Source organism: Phalacrocorax aristotelis, chromosome 10, assembly GCF_949628215.1.
Source record: "Phalacrocorax aristotelis chromosome 10, bGulAri2.1, whole genome shotgun sequence".
NCBI lineage: Eukaryota > Metazoa > Chordata > Aves > Suliformes > Phalacrocoracidae > Phalacrocorax > Phalacrocorax aristotelis.
Window position 1 is genome coordinate 6,413,687 of NC_134285.1, and position 20,302 is coordinate 6,433,988.

Consider the following 20,302-nt stretch of genomic DNA (forward strand, 5'->3'; position numbering starts at 1 on the left):
GAGAAATGCTCCCAGTTGCCATCCCCAGTTGCACCAGTGCCTGGAGTGATGCAATCCTGCAAGGTCTCTACTCAGGAGATGTGGGTTGCCACTGGCAGGGCCAGGTTGGACCCACAGATGCAAGTGGTGGTTTGTGGTCCTCAGGGGAGGTAGGACCAATGCTAGAAAATACAGAATAGGTTTGATGATGAAAAAAGAAAGGGGAGAGGTAATGAAATCACTTTTTCTCTCTCCCAGGTGGAGAAAGCTCCAAATTCCTCCAGTTTTGGTCCAGCTGCCAGAAAGGGACGGTTCCATGGGTCGCTCGGGGAAAACTCAGTGGGATAAATTAAATGTTCTTCATTTAATTCTCTCAAAGGAGGAAATAAGAGTTTTACAACCAGCTGTCAAATGCTCTGCATCTAAAATATCAACAAAGTATGACATACACAAGATGGAAAAAGCCTCTGAGGTTTCCTTTTATTGACTGGGAAGTCTCTGTTTCTTATCTTATTACCTTTCAAGCTAAAACGATATGAGCTGAACAATCAGGAAATTGAATAGCATCATTGGCAAAGACCATCCCTTCCCCAAAAAGCTGACAGTGATGAATACCTGAGAAGACCCATCGCTTCAACATGGTGGGATCTAACAAAACAGAACGTTTGGTTTCATCCCATACAACCCATTCAGCTGGAGGTGATGGAGACCCAAACATCCTGGCCCTCCTATAGGTTTATCTGGTAATAAACATGACCCTAACATTTGGGTCACGTGGAGTCGGGTCACAGATTGATAATCGCATACTTGAAGATCACAGGGTATGAAAATTATTGCTGTGCCAGCTGGAATAAATTATGCAAAGCAATGCGTTATCTGGAAGCCTGCAACGCGCACGCGCACGCACACACACATACACTTTGGTGATCTATCGCTCTCCATGCAGATGTTCTGCTGCAAAGACATTTTAATTAATACATTGAAAATGCGTTTCCTGCCTTGTCTGAGCTGGAGATGAGCAGGGAAATGACACCAAGTGGGGGAAAAGCCCCCACTGCAAAAGAAATTATGAAGGAAAATGCAGGAAAATGCAAGGAAAACCAGTCAGAACTAAGCGGTGTCTGAACTGGGGCCCAGTTGTGCATTGAGCTGGTGTTGGTGGGACAGTGAGTGGTGAGGATTGAAGATACGCTCCTGAAGGCACTACGGGGCTGTAGCTGTAGCACAGCTCCCCAAGGAGGATGTCCTGAGGACATCCTGGCACCCACTCTCCATCTCTGGCATCCCCACTGCCTCCATGGGCAGTGCCAGGGAGGATCCAGGTTAGGGCTCAGTGAGTCACCATTCAAAGCAGAAACCAAACCTAATGCATGAAATCCTGGCTCTTCCAGAAGGGCCATCAAAGTGAAAAAGCCTAGTCGAGACACCATCCACACCAGCAACATCTGGATATAAAAGCCTCCTTTCCAGCCAAGAGAAATAATTTGAGAAAGCAATTTCCACCCCTCAATGCAAACTGAAAGTGTGGGACATTTGCCTTAATTAGGAAAAGGATTTTTGCCTTTCATGCTTTCCTCCTTTTCTATCTTATTTTTACTGACTCTCCTGCCTCACCCATGAGACCCTCCCATACAGACCAGCCAAGGAGTGTAGTGGCAGTAATAAATAAAAATGGGCAATGATTACCCAGCTACCCTCAGCGCCTGCCCCAAGAGGTGCAGCCCTGAGCTCCCATGAGCTATCCAACCCCTGTGCCGCTGCAGGCGTTAGAGGTGGCCTCATCCATTCCACTGCAAAAAGGAGGCTTAAATCACCCCACCAGAAGGTGGTTGAAGAGACCCACAAAAGGTTTGGAAAGGAGATGCAGAGGCAGGTCAGCAAGGCATAGACCAAATAGCAGTGCTAATTCAAGTTTGCATCTGATGGCTTGGGATAAGATCCCATGGGGAAGGGAGGGCAGAGGGAGGTGGGGAGTCGAGGCAGGGAGAAGGATGAGCCAGAAAAAAGCCAGCCTCCCCAGAGGTGGCACATTCATGGGGACACCACTTGGCAAGCATGTCCTGCCCAGCTCACAGCTGATTTGGCCACGGTGGGATTGTTGCAACCATCTGATGTGTCCTTGTAAAGTGACGCTTGGACACAGCCCAGGATTAATCCTGGGTGGGAGAGTGGGAACCCAGAGCTGTTCTCCTCTGGGGAGGGGGACAAAGACACCTCGTGCCAGGAGCTGAGCAGGGTCCAATGAAAGGAGATAGGTCACAGCCCAGGGTCTGTCCTCACCAAGGGGACACATAGGCAGGTCGGTGTGTGGGATGCAGCCCACCTGGGCACCTCTGTCACACTCCATCGGGACTCACGGAGAGCGATAACCAAAATCCCTGGCTGAATCTAATCAGCACGGAGGGCTCCAGCCTCAAGCAGGGAGAAACCCAGATATATTCCCTGGAGAAAAAGAGATGTGAAATTAGCCTTTCCAGGCTAGGGAGCGCTTTTAAATTACAGCAGAAGTGTCTGAGAGATAGCTCTGCTCTCCACAGGAGCTTCTTCCCATCCTTGGGATTTAAGCCTGTTAATAGTAGAGTATGATGACATTATCCATTTGTATTGCACTTTTTATCACAAATGGTTCCCAAAGTGATTTGCTATCGTGTCCTCTGAAAGCCACTGAAATACAGGCCCTGTTGGGAAGCAGCAGCAGAGCAGGCACCACCCCACTTATGGGCCAAGGAAAGGGGGAATTTGGACCAAGAAACCATGTCCTTGGTTCCTCAGAACCTTGCAAACCAGCAAGGATGTGGAATTTATGGTCCTACCCAAAAGACCTGTGTACAAGAAAGTCCACTTTGTCTATCGAGCTTGGTGGGATGACAAATTCTGACCTTCCCCAGGTTTGGACCAGAGGATCCTGTGAAAAGCAGCCTCTCCAGCCTTAAGCCTGACCCATCCCTTGCTGCTCCACACCAGACCCACGTTCCCATCAGAGAACACAGCCTGTGCTCACCCCAGCTGCTGGGCCTGAGCCGCGATCTCTGGTTCTCATGCAAGAACACATGGATACGCATTTCTCCAGCCCTCCTTGTGGAAAGATGCTCACACAGCAAAACCTGGGTTTATTTCTGTAACCTCTGCTCAAAAAACTGCCTGACCCACCAATATTACAGCATGGACACTGGAAAGGTGGTGTTACAGGGAAGAGGAGATGAAAGGTAGAGGGGCAGGGGAGCAGGAGGAGGGGAGGAGTGAGACTAGGAGAGGAAAAGCAAAGGAAAGGTTTACCCTCAGTGAGCAACAGCCAGGAAGGGTGGGAGAGGGAGAGACTCATTGCTGCCACACGGTCCCTGTGACATATATCCCCAAAGGATGCATGCAATGTCTCTCCCAGAGGATCTCTCTCCCTGCAAAAGCTGCAGATGAGATCCCAGCAGCTGATAGCAGTGGCAGCAGGAAAAAAATGAAGTGAAATCCCTTTGCCAGGTGGGGAAATGCCTGCATTTCTCACCTTCACATTGATTCCAAGATGCTCAAGTTTTGGCATCTGTTCTCCAGCTTCCAGCCCAGAAAAAGGAGGATCAATGGGGATACAGATCTGCGAGAGAAAGCAGAAGCTCGCTACTGTGTTTAGAGACAAAATTGAGCAGCTTTCTCCTAAAGCAACTAACAGAGGAGCCCCAAACAGTGCAGCCTCCAGGCCAAAACCCTAATAACTCACCCCACCCGGGTCTGGAGACCCCAGCTGTGCAGAATTAACCTGGGCTGCCATGACCTCCCCCCTGGCCCTTGCATGGGGATACCGGAGCCTTCAGGCAGCTGCCCGTGCTGCCGCTGCCGCCAGCCAGCTCTGCTCAAGGTCTGGCAGTCCTCCAGCGCCATGCCACTGTTCCCCGCGTGCCTGTGAGGGCAGACAGCGCCTGCCACCGCACATTTGTCACAGCACGAGGAACAACAAAAGATGGTGCCAGGAGTCCCTGTGCATGCACAGGGACGCCACGGCCAGTGGTGCAGGCAGACCTTCCCTGGAGCACTGCCGCGTCTTCTCTCGGGCTGAAGCCTGGGGCTGTGGGTGAGGGCAGCGGTACGTACAGCTCTGTGCCTGCTAGGACTAGCAAAGGCAGGAGCAGCTTCTGCCTGAACCACCTGGACATCCCGGTTGAAGGATTGCAGTGCAGTCTCCTGCGAGCATCACCTGGCAATGCACATAATTAGGGCAAGTATTTGTGTGTGTTTACCTTTGATACACGAAGATGGACAGATACTTCACAGAACCATTTTCTTCCCTAAAAGCCAAGCGCAGATGCTGTGCCCAATTCTCCTTCCTACAGCCATTTTTTAATCAGACGTACTGGGCACAGGCACACAGACCTCAAGAAGCATTGTGGAGAGGAGAGAGCCTGCAGCTCCGTGCTGGGAATATCAGTGGAGACACAAAGCGATTTCACTCGCAGCTACATCATTGCCTGATTGACACCCTGTAATAAAGAGATTCGCCACATAATTACTGTGCATTTGGGATGCAGCACCAGTATTTTTTTAACCCAGTGACAGCTTTAAACAGTAGTTAAAGTATATGTTTATATTAATGTCATTAGTTATTTTAATGTATTTTACAGAAAAGGCTTTTCCTTGAAATGGCAATACAGTAAACAAGAGCTCAGGTGTCTTCCAGAGACACCCCTACCACTACTTCCAGATGAACTGTTGAAGAAATGGGAGGGGAAGGATCTGAGCTGAGATTAAACAAGCAGCAGCTTGACTTGGTGATAACACAGGGTGCAGGATCAGGCACTGCTGTTGGGAGCTTCTCACCTCTTGCTGCTACAGGGGAAATGCAGCAGCCTGAAAAAAAATCTCTTCCACACTTAGTGTCCTGCTGTGGCAGCAAGGACTTGCCACATTTTCACTCGTGACATGCTGTTGGTGGCTGAGACCCGACCTCTGTTAGTACACCTACAGCTGGGTACAGCCAGGATGGGAGCACAAGTGTCATCATATTCAGATACCTATCCCAGCCTTGACACGAAAGATGTTAAACTAGGCTTATAACAAATGAGAGAAGGAGCTTGGCATTTACCGGTAGGGAGAAACAATAATAAATGATGTTTTTTATGAAGAAATATTACCTAGAAAGTTTATTCCTATTCCAAGGGCCTCCAACAGCCAGCAATGTAATAAAGAGGGAAAAAAAGATGGGAAGGGGAAAATTAGAATAATGAAGATGATCAAATAAAAACACGCACACATATATGCCTTAAGTCAATAACACCTAGACATTGCGGTTGGGTTTGTGCTTTTCAGCAATGAAAGAAAGGCCACATTTCATAAACTGATACAAATTATCCTGGAATCAAAATGAAAATGGGTACAAAAGAGGTGGTGAAATATTATCAGCCAGAAATGGGAACACGGTTCCTTCCATCACTGTCACCAAGAAGCTGTGGCTCCAGTGGATGTGCAGAGCTCAGCCCCAGGACCTGCTGCCCCACAACAAGGGTTTGGGCTGGACCAGGAGCCCAGGGAGATGCTGTGGTCTCCCCTCCAGCCTCCACATGTCTCCAAATCCGCACAGGTACCACCTGTGGCTGGCCACAGCTGCATGGGGCAGAGGCAGGCTGCCCTCTGCTCCCACCAGGCATGGGGGAAAATCCCTGTCCTTCACAATGATGCATTTTAAAGTCTCATTTGGGATTTGGGGGAAATCCAGCTACCAGCTTTCACAAGGTTCCTGGGCCCTGCTCCTCAACTTCCCACCGTCACCAGCAAGCCTTTGTAAATCAGAAACACCATTTCTTTTCTTCCAGAAGCATGATCCTGCCTAAGAGCTCCTCCTCCCACAGATACACGCAGCACAGATGCAGCCGGAGCCATCAGAGGTGCTTTGTACCAGCTCTGTTATTTCCAGAGGGCAATGACAAAGAACCAGATCAGTATAAGGCCCTTCAAGGTAACACCATCACACCCATGCTGGACTTCCCTAACAGAGTACTGACAGAGCATTTCTCTGAGTATTTCCAGCAACCAACCACTGCCTCATTACACCACAGAATCACAGAATCACAGAATGGCGGGGGTTGGAAGGGCCCTCTGGAGATCATCCTGTCCAACCCCCTGCTGGAGCAGGCACACCCAGAGCGGGGGGCACAGGACCGCGTCCAGGCGGGGTGTGAATGTCTCCAGGGAAGGGACTCCACAGCCTCTCTGGGCAGCCTGTGCCCCTGCTCTGGCACCCGCACAGGGAAGGGGTTTTTTCTCATGTTTAAGTGTAACTGTCTGTTTTCCAACTTGTGCCCATTGCCCCTTGGCCTGTCGTCATTGGGCACCACTGAGAAGAGTCCAGTCCCATCATCCTGACACCCTCCCTTTAGGTATTTATAGGTATTGATGAAATCCCCCCGCAGCCTTCTCTTCTCCAGGCTGAACAAACCCAGGTCTCTCAGCCTTTCCTCATAAGGGAGATGCTCCAGCCCCCTGATCATCTTCATATCTCTCAGCTGGGCTTGCTCAAGGAGTTCCCTGTCCTTCCACGCTCTTGGACACACGAATGTGGTAGCTTCAGCCCTCTGTGCGAGCCTGGTAGAGCTCCTGGTGGTTCCCCTACATGCCATCATGATAACACACCACCTGGGAATGCTCCTGTCTCCTACTTCAACTTCTTGCTGTGACACTGTGTGATGGACGTGACAGACCCATCCCAGGGCTGGGTTGCATCTCTGCAGTGGTAGTCACCCATCACTAACTAGGTCACTCAGGCATTTTTCCTGAGCTGCTGCTCAGTTCCCAGCTGGTAGCAGAACTTCTCATCATCTGCTCTTATGTGTGCAGCCTTGCACTGCTGGCACTCTTAATCACTTCTATTCATGTTGAGATCACCCAGGTCTTCTGGCATGACATTATGAGCCTCTGTATTGAGGATCCTTCCCAGCACTGCATCTCCAGAGCATTTGATTAGCATAAGACTAATTTTTATACCAAGGTCATTAATTAAAACATCATATGATGAAAACATTGTCATCTCTGAAACCTGTCCTTGAGAAACTTGGTGAACTGTCAGCCCTTTGCTCCATGCTTCCCTGCTCCACATTACCCCACCTTTCATCCCACTAATTCCCACCTCCACTTGTTTAATTAACAGGACATGAGATAGGCAAGGCAGCCAGGCTGTGAAACTGCCTGGGAAGTAAATTTTGGCATAATAATGGAAAAAGAAGACATGGCTTAGGGAAGAGGCTGGTCTGCATACACACATCTTGCAAAGGTGACCGAACTCTGAAGCGTGCATCTCAGCAGCCTTGTCTACATGGGGAGGAGGGGACCACACAGCTGCTCTCAGGGACAGACAGAAGCTGCCTGTGGTCACAGCAATGGCCTGACGCAGCGTGACTCTCCATTCCCGCTTCCTGTTGGTCACTGTCTTCTCAGGAGCTGGAAGTAGTGTTTGGATTGAAAGGTCTGGATCGGAATTCGCTTAGGAAACAATTTCAAACCCTCCTCTTTGCAGATACTCTTCCATGATGACGCCTGCACTCCACAGCAGGACCCACAGCCCACTCCTGGGGCAACACAAACCTTTCCCAGATGATTTTCCCATGGTAAAGAGCAGCATCCCACAGGGCCATCACTATTAGCACTCACTGGGTGTTGATCACCAAAGTTAATAACTGTGAGTGTAATGAAAAAGGAGGCCTGCAGAGAGGATACTGAAGTGTAAGGGACAAGAAAGAGAAGGTCCCCAATGGACGGAGGAAGCCACGGTATCCATAAGGAGCTGTTCTGGAGCTCAGCTAATGGGAAGGGCAGCACACGTGTCCTCGTGGCCCAAAGTCTCCTTAACTCTTCCCTCCGGCTGAGTGGCAGGCAAGAAGTAACCTCAGTGATTGCATTTTTTTATATGACCCCATCTAAAACTTTCGGCATCAGATAAACAACTCCCAAGGGTCAATTAACATGTCTTGAGATGATTAGAGTCTGACACTGATGAAACCCAGCAGTAATTAGCAAATTAAAAAAAAAAATCCTTTTGATTAGTACTCAGCATAATTCCCTCCAATTATTCAAAGTTCATGACTACAGGGGGTGGAATATCTCCAGGAATATTTATTTATATCCCTATTTTTTTCCAATCAACTTTGTGAATCTAGTTAATCATCAGCACTTGAACTTGTTAACTTGGAGAGTTTCAGAGCTGTCACTCTGTCTGATTGCTGGAGACAGCCTGAGGAAGAGTTTGGGGAGCACAGAGAATCCAAATACCTGTCTCAGGCAAAGAAAAAGCAACAAAAAAACAAGAAAGAAAAAGAAAATCCCAACTCACTGCAGCAACAGAGAAAATAAAAATACAATGTTTTCCCTCTCTTTGTTTAGAGTCACAGCTTGGTGCTGGCATGTTTTGCATCAGCCTGTCAGACCGTGCTTTGCAAAGGCAGGCAATACACCTCCTTCTGCACATGGACAAAATCCTCTCCGAAGAGATGCTCGTGCCTGCAAAGCCCAAATATCTAGGCAGGAGCAGCTCAGGCAGCCAAGCTTCCCCTAAAAATATGCTCTATGGTAATGCAGGCAAAGAATGGCCTTAGGCTATTAAGCTCTCTGGCTGCAGGTGCAGTAAATCATTCCCCCAGCCAGCGCCCTCCCCCCATCTTGTTGTGGCTGGGGCAGGGCTGACCTGCCCACCACCCATGGGAAGCAAGGGCAAGCCACAAAAAAAGCCAGAGTTGCTCTGGAAGTCATCGTTGCCTGCAGGGAAGCTTTGCTAAAGCATTTCATGCCTGTCTTAAGATGGTACGAGAACAGTTTTCTTGCCCTAAATCCTCCCACGTCCTTTCTAGCAGGAGGGAAAGGACTGGGGACCATGAAGCCTTTCCTTCCTTATCCCTCCTCAAAGCTGCCCCAGCACCCAGCATTTGTGGCTGCCTGAACATGGAGGCAGGGTGGGGACCAGCATCCCTTCAGGGGAGGGTGGATGTGTGACCCCATCCCACGGCCCCATCTGCCCCAGAACTAATGCTGTCTCCTTGCTCTCACAGATGCTTCCAGACCTACGGAGAGGCAGATGAATGGGGAGCCACAGATGCCACTGTCTCAAAGAACTGAGGTGGCCAGAGCACTGCAGAGCTTTATCAGGAAAACCCTGCAATAGAGTGAGTGCAAACCTTTGCAGAGAGGACAGGCATGCCCTCATCTCCTGACACAGGATCTCAGCAACCCCATCTCCGCTGGGCCTTGCCTCCTACAAGCCACGTTGCTTGGGCAGAGACACTGTACATGCTGGTGACATGCAGGGACTGCTGTTGCTGACCTACATGGGCAAACGCTGGGGGCATGGAGTCGTGACCTCCTGGAGAGTGGGCTTGTCAGGCTCTGAGCTGCAACTTCTCCATTCTCTGCTTCATTAAAACCTTCTTCCCTGCCTGAGCAAGCCCTGAGGGATGGAGAAGACTAGTCCCAGATAGGAAGACATACGCTTAAACCTTCCAAAGCCATTTTTCATTGGACTTTTCTATATTCATCACTGCAGACTAACAGAGATTTTCTCTCTAGCTTAGATTGTTTTTTTTAATTTAATCCTATCCAGCGAGAGCCCTCTAGGGAGCTCCTAACCCTGCTTTAATAACATGCTCATTAGCAAGGTTATTCAGGGAGTGGTTTCTAGTTGACACTCCAGCATCTTTCCAATTAATGTTGCTTTAAAACAAGCAAACCTTAAAAAAGAGAGAATATCAAACAGCTCGGAGTCAGCACTGTGGGAAGCCAGCAATTTCCCCTGGATTTTCATCTCCCTTCTCTCCAAAATCGGGTTCTTAGTTTCTCAGCCATTTGCTGAGAGAGGACTGAATTAAAAGACTACAAGTCCCTGCCATCCCGGCAGCTCAGGGACCTCACACCAGCAGCCAGCACACCAAGAGGGACACAAAGGGGGAGTTTCTTGAGCTGGATTAGGTCCTGCATGATGCACGCTCCGAGTCACGCATGTGCAAAGTTGTATCAATGTACACAGGCTCTCCCATGGGCCAAGGGATGGCAGTGACAGTCCTTGTCACCTCTGCAACTAGAAATCCCTGTTAGCTCAATACATTGCAGCACAGGAGGTCTTTCCCTTGCTCCCTCACTTGAGTGTAGGAGCATCTGTGCATGTCAGCGTGGGCTGCTGCAGCAGCCAGCAGGACCCTGGGCTTAGAGATGGTGCGAGCAAAGGGTTGTTGCCACAGTTGCTGGAGTAGGAACACAAAATTCTTCCAATATCTCTCCAGGTGACCTGTCTTACCTATATATTTGCAGACTGACTTTTTCCTTTGGCTTAGTTATTCCATAATGGGATGGTCCAAGGACTGAAGTAGCTCAGAACTGAGCTCTGAGCTCACCTCCATCCAGTGACTTCACATGTGGTATTTGCCAGGCACGTGCCTCCATTTCCCTCCCATGAAGGAGACTCGGGACACACATCCCACAGCCAGGTGCTGAGGTCTTTTGGTGACCAAGAAGGTGGAGAACCTTGCACAGCAGCTGCTGCAGAAGGTGAAGCATCGCAACACCAGGACACAAGTTACTGAAAATGGTTTCAAAACATGCTCAGTTTGCCCACAATAAGCGGGAATGAAGCCCTTCCTTTGCTGCCTACCACTTCCCCCACTGCAGTAACAGGACCTATTAATTTCATTTTAGATGTAGAAAATTGAAATCTGGGTTGGAAGCGGGGAAGGCAGAGGCACACATCGTACACAGCCAACTGCAAAGAAATACCACCCTTGGCAAGTCAGCAGCTGCAAAGGGAGCATGACAGGGACAAATCCTGCCCCGTCAGAGGGCCAGCACCGCTCCACCGAGCAAATAGAGTTGCAACTGCTTGCAACCCAGCTGAGCTTGGCCCTGGAGGGCTGAGAGCAAGTGCTGCTTGGGCCAGGAATGAAATCAAAGCGGTAAAACGGCAAGGGAAGAGATAAGAGGGTTAAGAGCCTGCGAATTCCTAGAGCTGGTAACAATACCAAGAAGAGATTTGCGCAGGACTTCCCTCTGTGTTGTCCTCAAGTCATTCCCCACGATTTGGACTGAAATAAGTGGATAATTGTGTTGCCTACCACAGCTTGCCGAGCACATGTCTCTGCCTGTGATACAGGGAATAATGTCGGCGTTACCCGGTTGTGTGAACAGCTAAACTCTGAGTAAGTCTGCTGGCATCCTCCACTCTCTATTATCACAAGTCCCCCTTAGGCTCTTCTCTTTGCCTTCCCCAGGCTTATGCAGAATTTTGGCTCTTCCTTTGTTAATTAAATGACAACCGTCTGCAGCCAGAGCTTGAATTACACCTGCCTAAAGCGATCGACAGTGATTGGAATTGTCGTATCATTTTGATTGCAAAGATTCCCACGGACGTCAAAACAAGCAGGGAGTACAGGCATATGCTGAGCTCTATTACCAGGGCTGTGAGACGGCTTCCCTTCTGCCAACACGCACCCAAGGCCTATCCCGAGCTCTTCTTTCCAAAAGCTTAAGATCAAGGCTGAGCAGAATGATTTATTATTTTTTTCCCCTTGGGCTGTGGCTCCTCGCAATGGTTTGCAGCGGGAGCAAAAGATGCTGACGCTGGCCGGAGCTGTTTGTGGGACCCGAGGTAGTGCTAGAGATGAGGCAAAGCCCACGTGCATCTGGCTCTGCTGTTTCAGGATTATTTCTTTACATCAGGCTTGCAGCAGCTGGTGTTTCCCCAGCTTGTTTTATGGCTGTGGTGGAAGAAGAAAAGCCAATGAAAGGGATATAACTGAAATATGGCAAATTAGAAGCAGGCACATAAAGATGAAAGAGTACAGATCAGCAAGGCTATATGGAAGCTCTCCCCAGCAAGCATCGTGCCAGGATTTCCCCAGGGATTGTCCACTCTTCTCCACACTGCACTGCGGTGCTAATGCTGGTCCTCCTCTGCAGTTGCTCTCCACTCCCCCATAAAGCCCTGATCATACACACCCCAAATGGGATGTCCAAGACTTCCCAGTGTGTTGCGAAAAGTCTGACCCCGTTTGGTACACACAGAGCTCGTGGGAGGCTGTGGTGGCCCACCTACATCAGGAGTGCTGGGAGAGGACCTGCAAGCAGCTTGGGGAGAGGGGGGTCAGGCATTGGCTGAACCCCTGATCCCCTACTTCCATCAGCTCTTCTGTCAAACTGGGCACAATGTTTTCAGTAAATATCAAACCATCCAGTAAATGGACAATCCAAGAAGCAAAATCATTGGCGAAACCAGGCTGAATTTGGGAAAATTGCAATGAAAATCCCTGGGGGAATGAGGCAGAGGGAAGATGTTGCCCTTTTGCAAATGAAACTTTCCACTGTGGTTTCAAAGGGCAGGTTTTTTAAGACCAGATCTCCCTTTAAAAGTGAAGCAGAGAGGAGGCAGGAAAAGTTTTTGACAGGTTGAATAACGAAAAGCAAAACGTTTCAATTCAGGTCCAGTGAGACAGCTGTGGTCCCCAGCTGAAAGACAAGGGGAGAGAGGGGGGGACCTGAACCACATTCTTCCCCCCTGATTTATTGGATCAGATACCAGCCAAAAGCCCTCGACTCGCCACCTCTGCTCTCCACCCCAGGACCACGTCAGGGACACTGATGGGACACTGTTAGGGAAATGCCTCCCTCCTGCTCAATCCTGCTACAGTGTCATCACTCGGTAATTGCGGTGCCCCTTTCTGTTGCTACAGAAACAGCCATGATGTCATCCCCGCAGATGAGGAGGTAGTGAAGGAGCTCCCGGGAAGGGCAGAGAGGTCACCACAGGATCACGTCCTCTCTGTGCTGAACCCCAGGCACCCTGTTCTCGGGCACGTGGAGGAGGGCTGGGGAAGTCAAGAGCTGCAGGAGGAGAGGTGAACAGCTTTGTGTCCTCAGGAAGCATGTTTTAAGCTTTCTATACTGAAAAGTCACATTTTTGCAGGTCTGGAAGAGATTCTTCGATGTATTTGTTTGGCGCAATAATGACATCCAGTGGCTGGTTAGCTTAGTCCTCAAGGGAATCATGCATGAGCATCCCCTGTCCTGTCCCTGCTCAAGGGAGTTAAAGTGGGACAGGCTGGAGCAGACAGACTTGTTTGCAGGTCACTCCAGGCTTCTGTTGCACCTAGAAGGAACAACACTAGGATGAGCCCTACGGCTCCTCCAGCAGCTAGAGAACCTGCTCCTGGGACATGCTCCTGCTGAATTCTCCCCGGCAAGCCCCAAGCCTGCTTCTTTTGAAGTTAAAAATCTCTTGATTTCAGAGAGGGAGTGGAATGAGAGCCAAGGCCTCTGCTTCTTCTGGCTGTCCTGGGCATACCCCAGGCTTGCTGGAGGAGCACATATAGTGAACACCAGCCTACAAAAGAGTCAGGCAGTGTGTGCACTATATGCTGACACTGTTTGTGGCATTGAGTGACAAGAGCTGAGGTCAGGCCAAGCTCTTTCTGTGTCCAGGGAAACTAGGGAACCCCGAAACACTGTGACACCATGACAGGGTACCTGGGGCACAGGACAACAACAGAGGCCAACTTGGTGGGGTGTTGCTGTGTCCATGCCATGGGTGACACTGACCGCTGTGCCCCACGGATTTCTCAGCAACTGCCCTGAAAGGGGTCCCCAGGCACATACATCACGGGGATGGGGACAATGCCTGGGGAACATTTCAACTCCAGCAGCTTCAGCGTAGGAGAAGCACCTTGTCTGCATGTTGGACAGGGGCACGTCTCCTTGGCATCAGGGGGATGGTCTGGAATCAGTTTCTTCTCCCAGCCATGCTGCCCCTCCATCAGTCCTAGCCATGCTGCCCTCTGCATTTGAGAAGCAGTGGCTGGAGATCCCCTTGGCAGCCCTCCTCCTGCAAGGTCAGGCTCCCAAACAGGCACAAAGCCAACCCAAAAAAACACCAAGCAGCATCCCAGGGCCTTTTGCAAGAAACAGGGAGTTCTTGTCCCTTTTGCCCAAACCAGGGGCTGCAATAACGCCTTTTGGGGATCAGAGGCGCAGCATATCAGCAGGATTTGCATGGGATGAAACAAGACTCAGTGTCTGGGGCTCAGCCACCACAGAGGCTATCACATGCCCTGATGACAGAAAAGGCAGGAGAATGATTTATTTGAAGGCAGAGCCCAGCTGTTGGGTCTTTAAAAGTCTCTGAAGGCATTCCTTTCAGAAAGCTAGGTTGGCAAAGCCTGTCAGGCGTGGTTTCTCTGCTTGCCCCTGCCCATGATTACTAGGTCAGGTAGAGGTTTCACTCTGGAGCTGATGGCTTTACATGCATGGATGTCCCTGGTTCCCCTCAAGGCTCCAGCAGCAAACGCAGCTCAGCTCACGTGCGCCTGCCCAGACCCTGAGCAAGTCACTGAGACATGAAGAATACAGTTATGCAAGTGGAGCAGTGAGCACTAGTGCCTCTCCACCGGCAGCTCGCAAGATGGGCTGGGCTGGCAGAGGGGCTGGCAGAGACTGGACTGCCAGCACTGCCGGCTGAGGCTGAGCATCCCATGGGGGCTGCACTCACCACAAGGGCTCCAGCGCCCTGCATCGCTGCCAGAGTGGACTGGACAACTGGGATTGATGTGGGTGCAGGCCATGGCCATGGCACAGTCACAGGAGCCTCTCACCCCTTGGCAGCAGCCATGAAGCTTTCCCTCGCATGTGCTGTGATAAGAGTGTGAGGTTTGCCCATGTCTGCTTCTCATCTGCTTCTCATCTCAGCTGTAACTGCATCTCAGGTAGAGCCACTTTTGCCCTGAATTAGCAGATGAAGCCATTCATCTCAAAGGAGCCTGGGAGAATGCTAAAGTCGATTAAGCCAGGGGTACTAATTGCAGAGGGTCAACAGGCATCTCTCACTGCCCTGGAAGATGTGCAGAGACCCACAAACAGTCACGGACCCAGAAGATTAGTTGATTTAAGGAATCAGCTCTTTAAAAAGCCACTTTAACAGTAAGGTCACCACCTTATTGCATGATCTGTACTCTCTACATTAGCTTACGTTTCCCTAGCACTGATGACACTGGTTTCTATCACAGTCTACAAGCATCTTCATTTCAGTGAGCCTGTTGCTGCGATGGCCTTGCTCACACTCCTCACTCCTTGGAGAGGATTGCTGCAGGAGCCCTGTATCCAGGCACAACTGTGGGGAGAAGGTGCCTCCTGCCACTGCTGTTAGCAGGGCAAGTTCATGGTTTAACAGTTGCACAGGCCTCAAAATTGCCTCTCTCGAGCTCACAGGGGAAAGGGACTCTGTCAATGTGGTGCTTCTCTGCTGGGTGTTTCACCCAGGTGATTAATGAATAGGCTTCTTGTTCTTTTCTGCTCTTAAAATCAATAGCAAGTGCTCGGAGTCACACCTGCATGGGAGATGCACTGTAGAGCCTGATGTGTGTCTCTTCTGCTGTTTCTGATGGGCCACCAGTGTTTCAGCAATGCCAGGAGAAGTCCTGAGGCTTGCCCCTTGAAGTGCCATGCACCAGTGTGACAAGGAAACCTCTGCTGAAGCAAGGGAGAGATCAAACACAGCTGGTCCAGGCATTCCATTGGCCAACGTGTCAACTGGATGGGACGCCTTCATCTTTGCAGAGCCTTGCCCAGACACAGCCTGGGTCCAGGAGCCTGGTGGTCTTGGTCAGCTCTTGGCCAGCTGCTGGTGCACGGAGAGCAGGAGGCAATCCAGGACCAGTGCTGCCGCAGAGGTTTCTCCAGCGAGGAGCAGAAGAAAGATTATTGTACAAGTGCTGGAAAAACTCCTCAAATGTTTGGTAGGGATTTTTTCTAGGGGAAACATGAGGGAGAGACAGCCTTCATGAGCATGCAGCACGGTGCGAGAGCAGGGAGGCAGGACACAGGTCCAACCTCAGCAGTTAGCGGATGCATGGCCACAGGCAATTGTGCCAGCTGGTTTGGAATCTCATTCCATACAGATGCGCTCTTCCCTGCCTTCAGTTCGTTGCTGTTGCCCATTTCTGGTCCGTGGAGAAGGGAAGGAAGGGGAAAGAAAGGGAAAGGAGGGGGGGGAAAGGGAAAAAAGAAAAAAAAAGGAAAGAAAAAGGAAAGGGAAAAAGGGAAGAAAAAAGAGAAAAGCTATTGCAGACCCAAAGGATCCTTCCAGCACAACATTTAATAGGCTTTCTCCTGTTTTATTAGCACTAGACAATCAAACCGTTCAGCACAAGGTTATTTCCCTCTAGGATAGGGCAGTGACTTGGCGAATGCTTAAGGAGATCTAACAGACATGTTATTGTATTCCTGAAGGCTGAGGGATCACCAACAACCCATGCTGGTCTCTAATTGCCTCTGTGCTGCTGGGCACACTGGGTTTGGAACAAGACAAACTGGAGGTCTTTGCTGAGGGAAGTCACCCCAAGCCCTGCCTTTGCCCCAGGAAGGAAGGGACCCCATTCCCTGGCCAGCCTCCAGTATTTGGCATTCCTCTCCCAGCTCACCTGCACAGACACACAGCTCTGCTGGGCTTCCTAATGCGTTATTGCCAGCTGCTATTGAACAGCTGCCACTTTGCCCCCCTGAGAGGTCTCTTTCGTAATGCCAGCCTCAAATCCTCCATCACTTCGCAAAGTGCTGCAGGAACAAATACAAATTGTACCAACAGCATCCACCGATTACCCACAGAAATCCCTCCTGCCCACCAGCAGAGCACACTGAGTGCTGTGCACCGAGTGATCTGCTGCCCACTTCCACTGCGGGTCCCAAACCCCAGCCAGCCTTACTGCTAAAAAATCGGTTTTCGTTATGTAAATTGATTTTTTTCTCTTCCAGCTCATGCCCACAAGGTACAGTTTTGTCAGTCTCTAATTAAGGAAAAAAATTTCTTTCCTTCCTTTAGGCAGTGCTCCTTACAGCCTTACTTCTTAGCCTGAATCTCCCCTAGTTTCCTCCACAGATTTAATTTCCTTAATCTTTTGTCCTGTAACTCCTCACTGCAATGTCCCACTTTGGTGCCATGCCCCAAGCTGGACGGGATTCCCCTGTGATCTCCCCTCTGCTGTACAACACAAAACAGCTCCTGGTTCTTACATGCAGAACCTCCAAGTGGCACATCACCTGCCACAAGACCTTTTCTCACTCTTTCTTTTTCTCTCACTCTTTCTCTTTTTTCCTTCCTTCCTTCCTTCCTTCCTTCCTTCCTTCCTTCCTTCCTTCCTTCCTTCCTTCCTTCCTTCCTTCCTTCCTTCCTTCCTTCCTTCCTTCCTTCCTTCCTTCCTCCCTTCCTTCCTTCCTTCCTTCCTTCCTTCCTTCCTTCCTTTTCCTCTTTTTGCTCTCTTCTCTCCTCTTCTTTCTTCATTTTTTTGATCTTTATTTCTCTTTCTTCTTCTCTTTCTTCCTCTCTCATACCCCATTCCTTTGCTCTGATTTCAACCTATAGTCATCATTTCTGTCCTATTGTCTTATTGCCCCCTCATTACTATATGTCAGTTTAGGCCTCTAATTTACCCGGATCAAGTTATATTATTGAGAATAAAAATGCCCATGTAGTTAAAGCTCTGAGTCTGAAAGATATGGGTTTAACTCTCAGCCCTGCCACATTCTGTTCGTACAGTAAGGTGCTTAGATATGACAGCAGTGAGTCCCATAGAAAATGCCTCCTAGGCTTATTTATAGAGGATGGTACAGTGCACTTGAACATCTAGTTCCTACAGGTGCAGAGATGCTCAATCCCACATTTTCCCAGTCCATGCAGCTCTTCTGGGGAGTTTAGAAACCTCAATACCTCCCCAGCCTGGCATTGCTACGTTGCTAGCATAAATCCTAGCTCCCCTGTGCTGCAGCAAGCCTTTTAGAGTGCTTTTAAATGACATTACCTTTTCCTTGTATATTTTTGATCCAAAGCACAGGAGAAAGCTAACAGAGGGAAATCAGCATTTTAACTTGGTGATGTGGCAGTTCATAAGCAAGCCAGCTTATACGTGGGTTTGGATGATAACGAAATTGGCTAGTGGGAAGAATATTTACAGGAGTCTTTTCCCAGCTTTGGAATTAGAGAAAATAATCCTACTAAATTAAACAAAAGTGATAATAATATAAGAGAGTGCTTCTTAAACATAACAGCTTCCTTCCTTGCCAGCAACATAGAACTCAATGTTTTCAACACATGTATAATGCATTTTTAATGTAAACAGCAGGAGGCATAATTCCAGCATAGGATGTGAAATAGAAAGAGAAATTGTTCAGGAAGGGAGCTGGGGAAATTGCTAACACTGCACACAGAATGAAACTTTCTCTAAATCCCAAGCTCTGTCTGCAGGGCATTACAGCATCAATACCATTATCGCCGCACACCATGGACAGCTTATTGCTATTAATTATGTTAGCAAAATAAAGGATCCTTTCTGGCCAGACTGGATGGACAATGTTAAGCCATGCTGGAAAAGCTGGATAAACCTCATTAAGGAGAATTTGGCACGGGGAGAGATAAGACTGCACGCTCACCAAGTTCAGGATACTTCGAAGGGAAAAATGGCTTGTGATAATGGATTTCTCAGGAGTCAAAACATGACTGGGCACCTTACTCATCCTGCAGCCAACTGCTCACAGAGGAGGGGAGATCCTCGTGGGAATGGGCCCTCCACTCGCCTTGCCACCTTCTCAGCCAAATGCTGTAATGGTGCTGCATCGTAACTGTAATATTGGGGTCGCAAGCCTCTGCCCCTTTGTTTCAGGGCTCCTTGGTTAAAGAGCATGTGGTGAAAGGGTTGTCACCCCAGGCACGCGCACAATGGGATGGCAGATCCCGAGGGAGCTGCTGTTTCCAATGGTTCTGTGTCTGTATGGATGACTGGGCTGCACATTCTCCTGACTCCTGCTCCATCTTGTGTTTGCACTGAAGACATGGGTGAGGGATGAAGGAGTAGGTTTATTATGCATGCAGACAAAAGGGATCGCGCAGGGATGGCAAGGACACTTTGGGGACAAGGCTAGAGTTCAAAATTATTTAGACAATTCAGATGAAATGGCCCCTAATACTGAGGTGAAACACAAGCTGGGACAACAGCAAGGCACTGCACTTCAGCAGGAGGCACAGACTGCTCACATCCAGGGTGGGAATGAATGGAGGCATGGCCTTTCTCCCAGAAAGGAGCTGGGATGACAGACATAGGGCAAGGGTCTGTTATGAGAAGGCACAGAGCCCTGCAGCTCCGTACCATAAGAGGAACAGTCCCTCTCCTAACATAGCCTAAGAAGCAGGAGAGGAGGGATGTTAGTCTCATCTCTCCCCCAGCTTAACTTCTAAGTCCTTAAGGCCTTTAAAAGATAACCTTCAGGGGGGAGGGAACGGTCCGTTCTCTGTAGCTGCAGCTGACAAGACAAGATGTCATGGGTTTGAACTGCAGTAAGAGCAAATCAGGTTAGACACGGAGAACTGCTAACAGGGCCTCTGGAGCAGATAACCTTGGGATGCTGGGGAGTCTTTATACTGAGGGACTTAATAGCATGAGACCTGCAAACTTTTCTCTCCTCTTAGTGTACAGGTCTTTTCTCCCTTCTGTGGTGTCTAAAACGCCATCTGTGTGGCAAGAGGAATTTGGGAATTTTACTCATCCTCAAGGAGAGGAGCTGGTCTGGGTTCCCTCGAAGCACTTCCTTAGCACAGGGGAGGCAAGGCCAGCTCATGGTCCTATGTACTAATACCGCTCTGAGTATTGGGAAAAGAGAAGCGATGCTATTTTTGAGGGCAATATTGAATGGAAATAGACATGGCAAGGTGCCAGCTTCAAAATATAACTGTTTCCAATAGAGCTGGGCAAGGCATTCAAAGAGTCTTTTGAAAAAACCATTAAGGCACCATGAAAACAAGGAGCTTTTCAGGATGACACATATGTGCCTCCTTCCGCTTATTCATTGAAACAGAAAAATCAGGCGCGTTTTCTCCTCATTTTATTTCATTCATATTCAGCCCCTCCAGGAGAAAAAAAAAAAATTTAAATCATTGAAGTTTCTGTTGCGGGGAAGAAGGCAGCACCATTTCAAGTTTTAACAGATCTATTTATCAGGCTTAAATCCACTGCACACTGCCTCCAGTCGAGCTCTTGGCTCCGCTGCACTGCTGCTGACATGGAAGGGTCTTAGCAGGCAAGCAAAGAGCTCACCAGTCTGCAATCCTCATCCGGCGCTCAAAGCTTCAATATGCAGCAGCCTTTCCAGGCTGAAAAGCCCAGGGTTTTGCCTTTCCACCAATAGGTCGTTGAACACCTCTGGGTCTTCATAATAGCAGTGTCTGCTTCATCATTTCAATTTCTGCATGAGTCACAGTTCTCCTCATGTACTACTTTTCCTTTCCCGCTCTGCCTCAGTGATAAGATTTCAGTGTCCCAGAGCAGAGATTTGAGAAACC